The following is a 12,551-nucleotide window of genomic DNA, read 5'->3' as shown; positions in this document are numbered from 1 at the left end:
AGAGAGGGAGACACAGAATCGGAAACAGGCTCCAGACTTCGAGCCATCAGCCCAGAGCCTGACGCGGGGCTCGAACTCACGGACCGCGAGATCGTGACCTGGCTGAAGTCGGACGCTTAACCGACTGCGCCACCCAGGCGCCCCAATTTCTTTAATATTTCAAAGTTATTTCTTCCAGCATCACACACACTCTTCTTCCTAAGAGTGTTTTTTTTATTTTATTATGTTTTAATGTTTATTTATTTTTGAGAGAGAGAGAGAGAGAGGGAGGGAGGGAGAAAGCATGAGTGAGGGAGGGGCAGAGACAGACAGAGACACAGAAGCTGAAGCAGGCTCCAGGCTCCAAGCTGTCAGCACAGAGCCCCACACAGGGCTCAAACCCACAAGCCATGAGATCATGACCTGAGGGGAAGTCAGATACTTAACCGCTTAACTGCTTAACTGACTGAGGCACCCAGGCGCCCCTAGGTATTCATTTGTCGTATACTTGAGAGCAGGAGAAGTAGGTGAAAACAGGGTGAGCACATACCATTGCCAAGGCTGCTCACTGCACAAGAGCACCTGGATGAGGGAGCAAGGGATAAGTGAAACAGAACCCACCATGGCCACCAGCTTGGTTGGGGCTGCATTATCCTTGGGAGGCATTTGTTTTATTTAATCCACAGAAAGGTGCCTCATGGGTTAACAGAGGCTTTTTGAAAGAAGCTACAAAAGCATAGGAGTAATCACAGGTACAAACAGAATTATAATGACTCTGGGATAGAAGAGAGAGTGTTACAATAGTAGTGTGAATTTTACTTTTATTCAACATGATGATGTGACCTAATAGAGAAAATCCAGGGGAAAAAAAAGAAACACTGATTGGGGAAGGTGAGGAGAAGGAGTGAGCAAAGACAGGGTCAAATAAGAAGGAATGAGTAGTATTTGAACTGAGTTAAAAAGTTAATTAGTTATAGTCAATTTAATGCAATTGGAGGAGATAAGCCCTCTAAAGCTATTTTCTCTCATTCTGAAATATTGTCTTGCCTTGGTCTGTTTTTTAAACATTTAAATATGCTACCGAAATGCTTTCAAGCCCCTTTACACTCACAGGATTTCAGACCCTACCCAGGGGGTTAGCAATGCGATCTGAATGTACCTCCCTCCCTCTCTTTTCCTATACTGTTTGACCTGCTGGGGTCAGCCAAAAGCCTTGACTCAGGAGATGGTTCAGTAATGACTTCTATCTGTGCATACATGAGTGGTAGATCATAGTTGTTTGCATCTCCCTTAGGTTAATACTCAGGAACATAAATCTTAGGAAGGGGGCTTCTGATGTAGCAATGGTAAACTACCATGGTTAGGTGTTTTCTAAGTGTTCTTAGGTTGCTAAAAGAGGAGGGAGTGAGAAAAGGAAGGAGGAAGAGAAAAAGAAAGGGAAGGGAAAAAAAGAGAAAAGAGAAGAGAGAGATATTATGGCATTTAGTCTCCTGAAAATTCTTAGCTACAGGGTTGTCTTCTCTTGGATATAACACAGAACAAATTATTATCCCAAGTGAACATAGAATTTTCTTGATTTTCATTGTATATTTTAAAAATTGAGATATAACTGACATATAATAGTGTGTATGTTAAAGGCATACAATGTGTTGATGTGATACACTTATAGATTATGATTACCACTGTAGGGTTAGCTAACACCTCTATGAGGAACACCGAATTTTAAAAATTCTAATCCACAAGAGAGCAAAATAAAAACACTAAGGTTAATTCCCTTATATATTAGAGAGTAAAAGTAGCCCAGAAGATAGGTACATTTTCCCCCAAGGTCTCACAGCATTTAGTGTTCCATATGTCCCATTATTTACAAAGTTATCCAGTGGCATCCCCACATTAACCACACCCCTCAGACATGAAAACATTGCTTTCTCACTGCCTCAACTCTAGCATACCAGGGACATGCTTTTCTACAACTTTCATCCTACCCCATATGTACATGGGATCCTGACAGCTGAGGACAAAACCAGACAGCCTCTAAGCAGATTCATTCCTGATGGGTTCATCCTTAAAAATCTATTCCAGTTGTGGAGACCCAAATCAACTATGAAGAAAGGAGGGATCTGCCCTGCATCTAGAAAAGTAGATGTTACTTTCAGTCCTAAACATAGATTCTCAGCACTGCAGGGACAAGAAATGTGAAGGGCTCAATCTCCTTGCCTGATGCAAGAACTCCTCTGCAACACACCTGTCAAGTTCTTATCTGTTCATAGAAGGAGAATTGCTTGATAGAAGGGAAAGCACATTATAATTATTTTTTTAAATAAAAAAATTGTGGTTTTTTTTAAAGTTTATCTATTTTGAGAGAGAGAGCGAGCGAGAACATGCACATGTGTGCACATGCGAGCGGGGTGGGGGGGCAGAGAGAGAGAGAGAGAGAGAGAGAGAGAATCCCAAGCAGGCTCCACACTGTCAGTGCTGAGCCTAATGCTGGGTTCAATCTCACAACCGTGAGATCACGAGCTGAACAGAAACCAAGGGTCAGACACTTAACCGACTGAGCCACCCAGCCTTCCCTAAAAAAAATTGTTTTAAGTAAGCTCTACACCTGAATTGGGGCTTTAACTCACAATTCCAAGATCAACAATCGCGAGCTCCACTGACTGAGCCAGCCAGGCAGCTCTAAAGGGAAAGCACATTACTATCGTGGAGAGATATTCTCAAATTTCCTCTTAAAAGGTTATGAGAAATACCACTCACTTTCTCCGACTCTCACCAACATTAGACATCAGACATTAGACATTATTGGATTATTTAATTTTGTCAAATGTGACTTGCAAAATCAAGTATATGTGAGTATTTGTATATCTACATCTATCCAAAGTTGGTGTTTTTAATTTACATTATATTAGCAGGTTTACTGCTTATTAGTATTTCTTTTCGATTTTTTTCTCTTTATTTTTTATACATTAGATATATAAACCCTTTAATCTGCTATATATATTTTGCATATTTTTATATTTGTCTTTTAATTTTTTTCAGGACCTGTTTTGCCATGTAGACATTTTAAGTTTTCATGTGGTCAAATCTGTAGCTCTCTTCTTATAGGACTTGTTGGTTTTATGCTATGTTTAGAAAGGTCCTTTCCTAGCTCCCTGTGGTAAAAATACTCATCCTTCTGAGTTGTTATTGACGTTGTGTAAATCTTTCATTCATCGAAAATTTACTTACCACAGTAAAGGGTGAATATAGGGATCAACCTTTTTTCTTTTCAAATATTCAAAAAGAGCTCTTAAATACCCCTTCTTCAATCTAAATGACTGAATGAATAGGTGAGAAATAGTATTAGCAATTTGTCAGATGGTCTCATTTTTTACCTTTGCTCTGGATCCAGGGCACAGAAGAGATTGAGAGGTTACACCCCTCCCTTATTTTTGTTGTATCTTCCCTGAATCCAAATAATAATTAGCTAGCAAAACAGCCTAATGGGGAAAATAGCCTCTCTTTAGAGACCTGTAATACTTTCTTAAGTATGTGCTAACAAAGGTCTTATCCTAATTTTCTTAAGGAGAAGCTCTTCCCATTCTGAATTCCAACCCAATGATGTGATCTTTGGCAGTCTGCTCTGGAATAAATAAAGTAGCATTCCATTCCTGTCTGTGTTTAGTAGAGGGTCTATGGGGTGTGGGTGGATGAGGGCAATACAAAAGAAGGCACAGATAATAATTATATTTTCTTTTCCATTCCTGCAGATTTCAGGTGCTCTTCTAAGATAGCTGAAAATTCACAGAAACCTTTTGTCCACATGTCCCAAAATACTCAATCTTATTGTAACCACTCTTGCGTTTACACATACTAAAATGCTTGTAAACAGCGTGGATTAATTCAAATTCCAGGGAAAACAGTGAAGCTAATTTGTGACAAGAAAAAAGAGATATTGAAAGAAAAAAAGAGATATTTGAACTAAAAGCATAGTCAATGGTAATTTACAAACTAAAGATAATTTTATGTCAATACTCAATTTGGGAAAAGCAACTCTCATAGGAATTTCCCTTCTCTCCCCCAATATACAAATAGCCAGACTGTTCGTATGGACTCCACTCTTTACTGTAAATGGAAGACCTTACACTTTACATCTTAAAATAGATAAGATGCTCTGTAAAAGGAAATCTATCTCATACCAAAGAGTCCCTTTTACTTATGAAAACAGGTATTTATATTTTATACTTAACTATATGGAACCTAAGTATTTATGAGGTTAAAAAAAAAAATGTATGCCACTCAGCTTTGTTGGAATTGATCTGCCATTGATTTTTGACCTCAGACTCAAAGTTCCAAAGTTCTAATCCACTTGAAAAAATGTTAAAACATCAATGCAGCTTTTACCTTTGTAGGCAGATTACTTTGTCTTTTGTTGCATTGAAAAACTGAAGCCCTTGTGTTCCTTCATACACAGAAAAAAAAAAAAATGACTACCTCAAAAAATGATGGTGAATACGTACACTTTGACAGATTTTATTAGGCATGGGTCTTTTAGCCATGATTATATATCTCTAAAATGGCCGCTCCTATTTGATCTAAGTAGTTAAATTCTTAACAAGTTTGGGCCCCAAAATTTGCAAAAAAGAAAAATACCAGAAGACATCTGATAATGGGAGTAGGAGAGAAGTAAGTTAAGGCTTAGATATTGGAAAGAGCAGTTTTGGTAAAACAGGCAGAAACAAACAAACAAAAAAATGTTTAAAGTTAGCAAGCATCTAGTTAACCACAACTAGGGAGCATGAGGTGCTGAATAAAAAGAATGGTTTGGGAGGTGCCTGGCTAGCTGGCTCAGTCAGTTAAATGTCTGGCTCTTGATTTGGGGTCAGGTCATAATCCCACAGTTTGTGGGATTGAGCCTGTGTCAGGCTCTGCGATGACAGTGTGGAGCATGCTTGGGATTCTTTCTCCCCCTCCTTCTCTGTCCCTCCCCTACTTGTTCTCTCTCTCTCTCTCTCAAAACAAATAAACTTAAAAAAAAAAGAAAAGAAAAGAAAAGAAAAAAAAGAAAAGGCAAGGCAAGGGAAGAAAAGAAAAGAAAAGAAAAGAAAACAAAACAAAACAAAACAAAACAAAAGAAAAAAAAGAACAGAACTCTTTGGTCTGTAACTAAAAGTCAGCTAGACTTGCCACCATCTGAAAATAGATTCCAAGGGAAAGAATGAATACCCCTTTTTTCAGGAGTTACTGTGTATTCCAAATATTACTTGTGGTAGGCATAATAATTGCCCTCCAAAGATGTCCAAGTCCTACTCCCTGGGACTTGTGAATATGTTACTTTCCATGGCAAAAGAAACTTCCAGAATGTGATTAAATTGAGGATCTTGAAATGTTGAGACTATCCTGGATTAACTGGGTGGACCCAACATAATCTCAAGTGTCCTTACAAGAAGGACACTGGACTATCCAAGTGAGGGCAGAAAATGTGATGAGGGAAGCAGAGAGAGCCAGAGATCTGAAGATGTGACACAGATAGCTACAAAGGAGGAGGAAGGGACTGCAGAGTCAAGGAATGCAGGCAGAAATTGGAAGAGGCAATGAAATGGATTCTCCCTCACCTTTGAACCTCCAGAGGACATACAATCCTGCCAATATCTTGATTTCAGCTCAGTGAAACTGATTTTGGACTTCTGACCTCCAGAACTGTGAGAGAATGAATTTATGCTGTTTTAAGCCACAAATTTGGGACCATTTGTAAAAGCAGCAGTAGGACACTAACACATTAGTGTAGCCCAAACCAAGTGTAAAATGCATAAATTTTCATTCATTTACAAAGGAGATGTCCATATATATGTGCCTCTTCTCTCTCTGTGTAAGTTTTGCTAACAACATTCTGGACAGGTGAATGCTCAGGGCTTGCAGCGTGGAGTAAGGGAGGGGTTGGGGGGAAAACGGATGGGCATGAGGGATATATTTGCAGCATCAGAGATCCAAGGTAAAGGGATTAGGGTTACCATGGTGTATCACTCTCCCAGCAGTGAAGATTTCAAAGCGAAGGAGACCATATCCAGCCGACAGCTTGGTGAAAACTCTAATCCCTGACACTCGTTGTTACGTTTTTTCTTTCCTGACCAAACAACAGCAAAAGATTTAAACAGACTTGCTCTACTTACAAATGTCTCTAGAAATACATATGGCACGATTTTAAAATGTGCCTGGGGGTGGTTTTTTGGGCTGCAAAACCATCACAATTAGTCTTGCTCCCATTTCCTAGTGAGATGGCCTGCTAGGGATCCCCCAGGGAGGCCTGGCAGACAGCAGAGTGTGAACACTCAGTGACGGCCAGTACCTCCCCCTACACCCCAATCCTCCATCCTCACCTCCCCATCCTCCCATCCCTTCAACCCATCAAGCCCAGTTCAGCTCCAGGGCCTCTGGAGGAAAGCAGGACGGTAGCTGCCTGGGGCTCTGGGAAAGGAGATGGCTTACCCACCCATGTCCCGGGCAGACTGCCCCAGAGTGCAGGCATCAAGGGTCACCTGAGCTCTCACTGCTCTTTCCAACACATGCTAATCCTTCCTGCCCACTGAAGTCACACAGGCCTCTGGGTGGCCAGCTCCTGGCATCCCCATCTCAGCTGTGTGGAATCTGCAGAAGCTGTTGCTCTACTAAGGTGCATGCGTGCCCCAGGGCAGCGTCGTTTACCCTGTGCCTGGTGCTTCCCTTCTCTTCTTGGCCACACAGAATGCTCCAAGACTTGCTTTAGTGGACTTTTATATTTTATACAGCTATGGTGACTTCAGAAGCACAAAGGCCAACTGTTTTCAAAGGGGGTCCTGAGGCCAGGCTGCTTAGCCTCAACTTTTGCTAGGTAGCCTTGAGCAAATTTCTAATCACCTGAGGGTCTCACCTTCTTCATTAGTAAAAAGAGGACCAATGGCTACTACTATTAGAATCTAATTCATTCTAACTCATGTGATTGCTGTGAGGTTCTTAGCCTGGAATACTTTAAGGGCTCAATTAATGTTAGCTGCTATCATTATCATCTTTGCTATTGTTGTTACAGCTTTCCTGAGATTTAATTTATACATTCAGTAGTAATGTATTCAATTCTCACTTATGCATGGACAATGGGAACATGTACAGGAATAAGTTCCCTTTGCAGCCCAAGAAGAACTCACGTCTAGAGAGAGAAACATACACAAATACATGATGACAGGCTGGCCATACCACCATCATAGAAATACGGTTAAGGAAGACTAGTTAACCTACAAATGACTTGCAGTTCTTTGATCCAAATGTTGAGGTCACAATTGCAAATTGGGGCCCCAGTGGGGTCCACATATTATGTGTGCTCTACTCTACTCAGCAGCTTTAAAAGATTACTTATTGAAAAAGATTGCAAACATACAGAAAAATACCAGTAATAGTTCAATAAGCACACATATACCCAGGATTTAGATTAAATCACTGTTAGCATGTGTGTGTGTGTGTGTGTGTGTGTGTGTGTGTGTGTGTAGAGAGAGAGAGAGAAAGGAATATTAATTACAGACATTCCTACCTAAGTATCTCAGCATGCATCTCTAAAAAAATTTAAGAACTTCCCTATATATTCACACCACCATTATCACACCCAAGTAAGTTAACTAGAAACTCTTAGTATCATCTAATACACAGTCCATACCCAAATTTCCACAACTGTCCCCAAGATGTCTATTATAATTTTTATGTTTATTACTGATTTTTCAAACCAGGCTCCGAAAACACTCATTGCACTTGATCGTCAGATTTGCCAAGTGTCTTCTAAAGTGTTTTTTTTTTTTCAACGTTTTTTATTTATTTTTGGGACAGAGAGAGACAGAGCATGAACGGGAGAGGGGCAGAGAGAGAGGGAGACACAGAATCGGAAACAGGCTCCAGGCTCCGAGCCATCAGCCCAGAGCCTGACGCGGGGCTTGAACTCACGGACCGCGAGATCGTGGCCAAGTGTCTTCTAATCTTTCCCGTCTACAACCTTCCCACAGCCCTGGTCTTTTTTTTTTTTTTTTTAATGACTTTGACATATTGAAGAAACAGGATGGTGTATCTTATAGAATGACTCCTATCCTGGATATGTTTAATGGCTTCCTTGTAGCACGCTCAATGTTTTTAAAAAATATGTTATTGAATTAGTAGCCTACATTTAGAATTCAGGCCATTTTGAGTAAAATACTGGCTTTCTGGCTTCTTTGGAAAAACATCAAAAGATATGACAGTGCTAGGCCAGTGTTGTTGGCCGGTTACAATTTGCGGCACTGTGTATGAGTGGCTGCCTTTGCAAAAGCACCCATGTTGTCTTCAAATTAATGCCCAGCACACATCTTCCATCGGTGCAGCACCTAAAGTCACTTTAGTTTATGACTGCATCAGTTAAGGTTCTCCAGAGAAAAAGAACCAATAGGATACATAAAAGGAGATTTATTTTAAGGAATTGGCTGGCTCACGGCATTGTAGAGGCTGGCAAGTCTGAAATCCGTAACTTAGGCAGGATTTCAATGCTACAGTCTTGCCAAACTCCTTCTTCTCTGGGAAACCTCAGTTTTTGCTTTTAAAGCTTTCAGTTGACTGGATGAAGCCACTGATATTATGGAGAGTAGACTCCTTTACCTAAAGTCAATTGATTATAAATGTCAATTGCAGCTACAACATACCTTCACAGTAATATCTATCTAGGCTTTGACCAAACAACTAACTGGGCACCATGGTCTAGTCAAGTTGAAACCTATAATTAACTATCATAATAACTGATCTAAAACCAAAATAGGAATGTTGGTTTTTACTTAGCTATCTTGTCTCAAAGGCCTTCTCCTCCTTCATATTAGTTTTCCATTGCTATGTGGAATGGAAAGTTTAAGCTCCAAACCTAGTCGCAATAAACAACAAACCTAAAACAATAAAATTTATTATCCCACAATTTCCGCAGGTCAGAAGTCTTCCGCAGGTCTAGCCAGGGTGTGGCTAGATTCTCTTCTCAAGGTCTCACCTTGCTGAAATCAAGGTGTGGGGTGAAACTGCATTTTTACCCAGAGCTTTGGGTTCTTTCCCAAGCTATCTGTGTTTTGGCAGAATTCATTCCTTATGGTTGTAGGCTGAGATCTGTCAGCTGGGAACCACATTCAGCTCTTAGAAGTCACCCACATTCTTTACCACATGGCTCCCTCCATTCTCAGATCAGCCAAAACTCATCAAATCTGAATCCTGCTTCAAATCTCTCGTTTCTTCTTCTGCAACCAGCTGGGGAAAACAAACAAACTGCTTTTAAAAGGTTCACATAGGGGTGCCTCGGTGGCTCAGTCAATTAAGCATGACTTCGGCCTAGGTCATGATCTCACCGTTTCCAAGTTCGAGCCCTGCTTCAGGCTCCGTGCTGACATCAGGGCCTGGAGCCAGTTTCAGATTCTATGTCTCCCTCTTTCTCTGCCCCTCCCCCACCTCAAAAATAAACATTAAACATTAAAAAAATTTAAAACAAATAAATTAAAGGTTTACGTAATTAGGTCAGGCCCACCAAATAATTTCCCTTAAAGCCAGCTGCACCATATAATATACTCTAACACAGGAGTAAACCCACCATAGTTATAGTCCCACATATTTGTTACACAGGAAATCTAATGGAAGGGGAAGACGCAGAGTCTTGGGACCCATGTTAGAAACTGCCTACCCCATGCTTCTTCAAGTTATTTGCAAAATTTCTTATTCTCTATAGTCACAGAAAGAACAGAATTACGGTGAGATGCTCAAAAATCAACTGGTGAGATGGGGCACCTGGGTGGCGCAGTCGGTTAAGCGTCCGACTTCAGCCAGGTCACGATCTCGCGCTCCGTGAGTTCGAGCCCCGCGTCGGGCTCTGGGCTGATGGCTCAGAGCCTGGAGCCTGTTTCCGATTCTGTGTCTCCCTCTCTCTCTGCCCCTCCCCCGTTCATGCTCTGTCTCTCTCTGTCCCCAAAATAAATAAACGTTGAAAAAAAAAATCAACTGGTGAGCAAAAACAATTTCCTAATTAGTACAAGAAGATAGCTAGTAGTTGAGCCATGACTTTCTATACAGGATCAGGAGTATTTTTAAATAGAGCCTTGCTAAATTATGCATTCTCATAAAGTGTCAAGGGGATCTCCCTTTGTTTCTTTCCACAAACCCTGTCTTCAGAGTAAGAGTTTACTCATCTCTTCCCATTCTGAGCTTTATTGGTAGCTTCTTGTAAAACCAGTCTCAGCTGCACCCAGCCAAGCAAGCATGAAAGGCCTATGAAAGCAAAACCAGAAACCAAACAAAGAGCTGCACAGACGCTTTGGCATCACGCTTTTAAAATGATCACACAAGGGAGAAGAGGGAAAAGATCCCAAAGGGGGGTCCACCAATGCATGCATTGATCTCAGAGGGGCTTCTGGGGGGGATTCCAGTTTCTTACACTCAGATGCTATTTGGTGTATAGGAAAAGCAGAAGGAAAAGGGAAAGAGGCAACCTTGAAGAATGGATGCAAAACCCAATTCCAGAGAACTGATGACTGGGCCACAAAATATGCGGTCACACTTATAGGCTTTATCTTTTCATAACTCTTTCCTGTGTGTTTTCCAGATCATTTTATAAAGAGAAGTCATGCATGTGTCTGCCAAAACAAACAAACAAACAAACAAACAAGCAAACAAACCAAAACACAACAGCAGCAGCAGCAGCAGCAGCAGCAGCAGCAGCAGCAGCAGCAATAACACACATTGGTCAAATTTCTATTATGCATTGAGCTCTGCAATAGTTACACTGACAGCCCTTGCCCCAGAATATTTCCCCAGAAACCTTTACAGGAAAGTCTTAAAAAGAAAAAGAGGATGCTTCCATACTCTTATTTGAATTTTCTTTTATTGGAAAATCTGGAACAACAACAACAACAACAACTCAGGCATTACTGGGTGGGAAGCACCCATTTTTCCATGGATCCAATGTATAATCCTATGCAACAGAGAGGAACCCAAAGCATAAAAAATATTTCATGAGTGTTGCTAACACGTCTTTTGAGCCTGTTTTACAAAACATTGCACTTGAGCATAGACTCAGTGGTCTCCCGAAATGAACTGCTGGAAGTCCCCTTGGGAGAGCTTTTCCTCAGTGAGGAGCCATAAATGACACCTCACTTGAAGTGACTGTGATCAGAAGAGTTTATAAGGAACTGAAATATTCTCATGAATTTTAATGTTTAACTTAAGCATTTCTTCTCCAAATGAAATCTAAACAGAAACCCTTGCCAGATACCTCTGGTAGCCAGGAGGACGAATAACACAACCTCCTGCCAAGTGTTTGAGATAAAAAGAGATTGAGAACAATGATGTAGCTCTCAAGAGAGTTTTTAGGTCATAGATTCCCCCATCCCAACTTTCTGGGGAGCATTCTATTTTATATATCTAGGATATTTCTTATTATATTTATTTAATGATAGAGGGTGGGGGGCGAGGGTGACAAAGCAACCTAAAAAGAAAGACGAGCATAACATGATGAGGGAGAACGTTGGGAATACAGCCAAGGCAGAGGCTGGGGGGAGTCACCAAAAGCAGTAGTCATTCATCATTCCTAACCTCAGAAATCCCTAAGTAAGGGTCTGGAAAGAGAGGCTGTGACTTGTTTGGATGTCACAGTTCAGAGTCACTGGATGGAAACAACTTCCTTGCCTCATCTGTAAATTAAAGCTCCTTTCATAATCCAGACTTTATTTCAAGGAAAGGTAAGAATGATCATATTATAAAACACAACTCTTCTTGACAACATAAACTGCAGTTCCCAGAAGTTTCCTTCATGTGTTCCAATATTATAATTCCCACTATTTACCACAATCACATGTAGTCCCCCAGAGATGTCTAGAAGATGGGCTATTTCAATCAACACCTCCTACAGAGTAAATAACTTCTTAGATCACAGCTTTCATCCATCCAGCGTTTCCTTCTTTCCAGTACTCTCTCCTCTCCCTCTTGACTAAGGAAAACTAGATTCTTTTCTCTGACTTAGCATTAGTTTTGCATAGGTGCTCACTTCTTTCCTCCTTCATGACAGCTCCATACCCCATAGGATGCCTTTTATGAGGGCATTTGTCTTTGACTGAAAGATGAAAGTGTGTCTATGGTGTTGGGTTAGAGATTAATAAGGTAAAGTTTCAGAATCCCACCTGAAGTTTTGAACAAAGTAATCCATTTTGGGGAGGAGGGGTGTTTTACATTGTAAAATGTTTAGCAGCATCCCTGGCCTCTATGTTAGTTGCCAGTAGGACACCCCTCCCCCGCTTGATAACCAAAACTATCTCCAATTGTTAAATGTCTCCTGAGAAGCAAAAGTGTCCCTGCTTGAGAAGCATTAGACTAGGGGAATTAGAATAGAAATGTAAAACAGAGTCCCTTTGCTTTGGTAGTTCAAAATCTTAGGGAGACATAGCGTGCTAGGTATAGAAGCATCCCTAGAAATGATCTTGATCATCTCTTCTTTTTGTGTGTGTGAATAAACTATGTGAGGCACAGAGACACTGAATGACTTGCTCAGTCAGTTGTACAACAGGAACATTCCAGAAGAAAAAAGCAGC

The 12,551-nt window shown here is 40.8% G+C and overlaps 1 long non-coding RNA gene across 1 annotated transcript in view; it reads right to left on the bottom strand.

The window, feature by feature from the left end:
• LOC121028640 (uncharacterized) overlaps positions 1-12,551 on the bottom strand; it is a 231,074-nt gene that overhangs the window by 131,730 nt on the left and 86,793 nt on the right. The window lies entirely within an intron of this gene.

This window comes from Herpailurus yagouaroundi, unplaced genomic scaffold (assembly GCF_014898765.1).
Source record: "Herpailurus yagouaroundi ecotype Mexico unplaced genomic scaffold, PumYag 100, whole genome shotgun sequence".
Taxonomy (NCBI): domain Eukaryota; kingdom Metazoa; phylum Chordata; class Mammalia; order Carnivora; family Felidae; genus Herpailurus; species Herpailurus yagouaroundi.
This window is presented reverse-complemented; position numbering and strand designations above follow the sequence as displayed.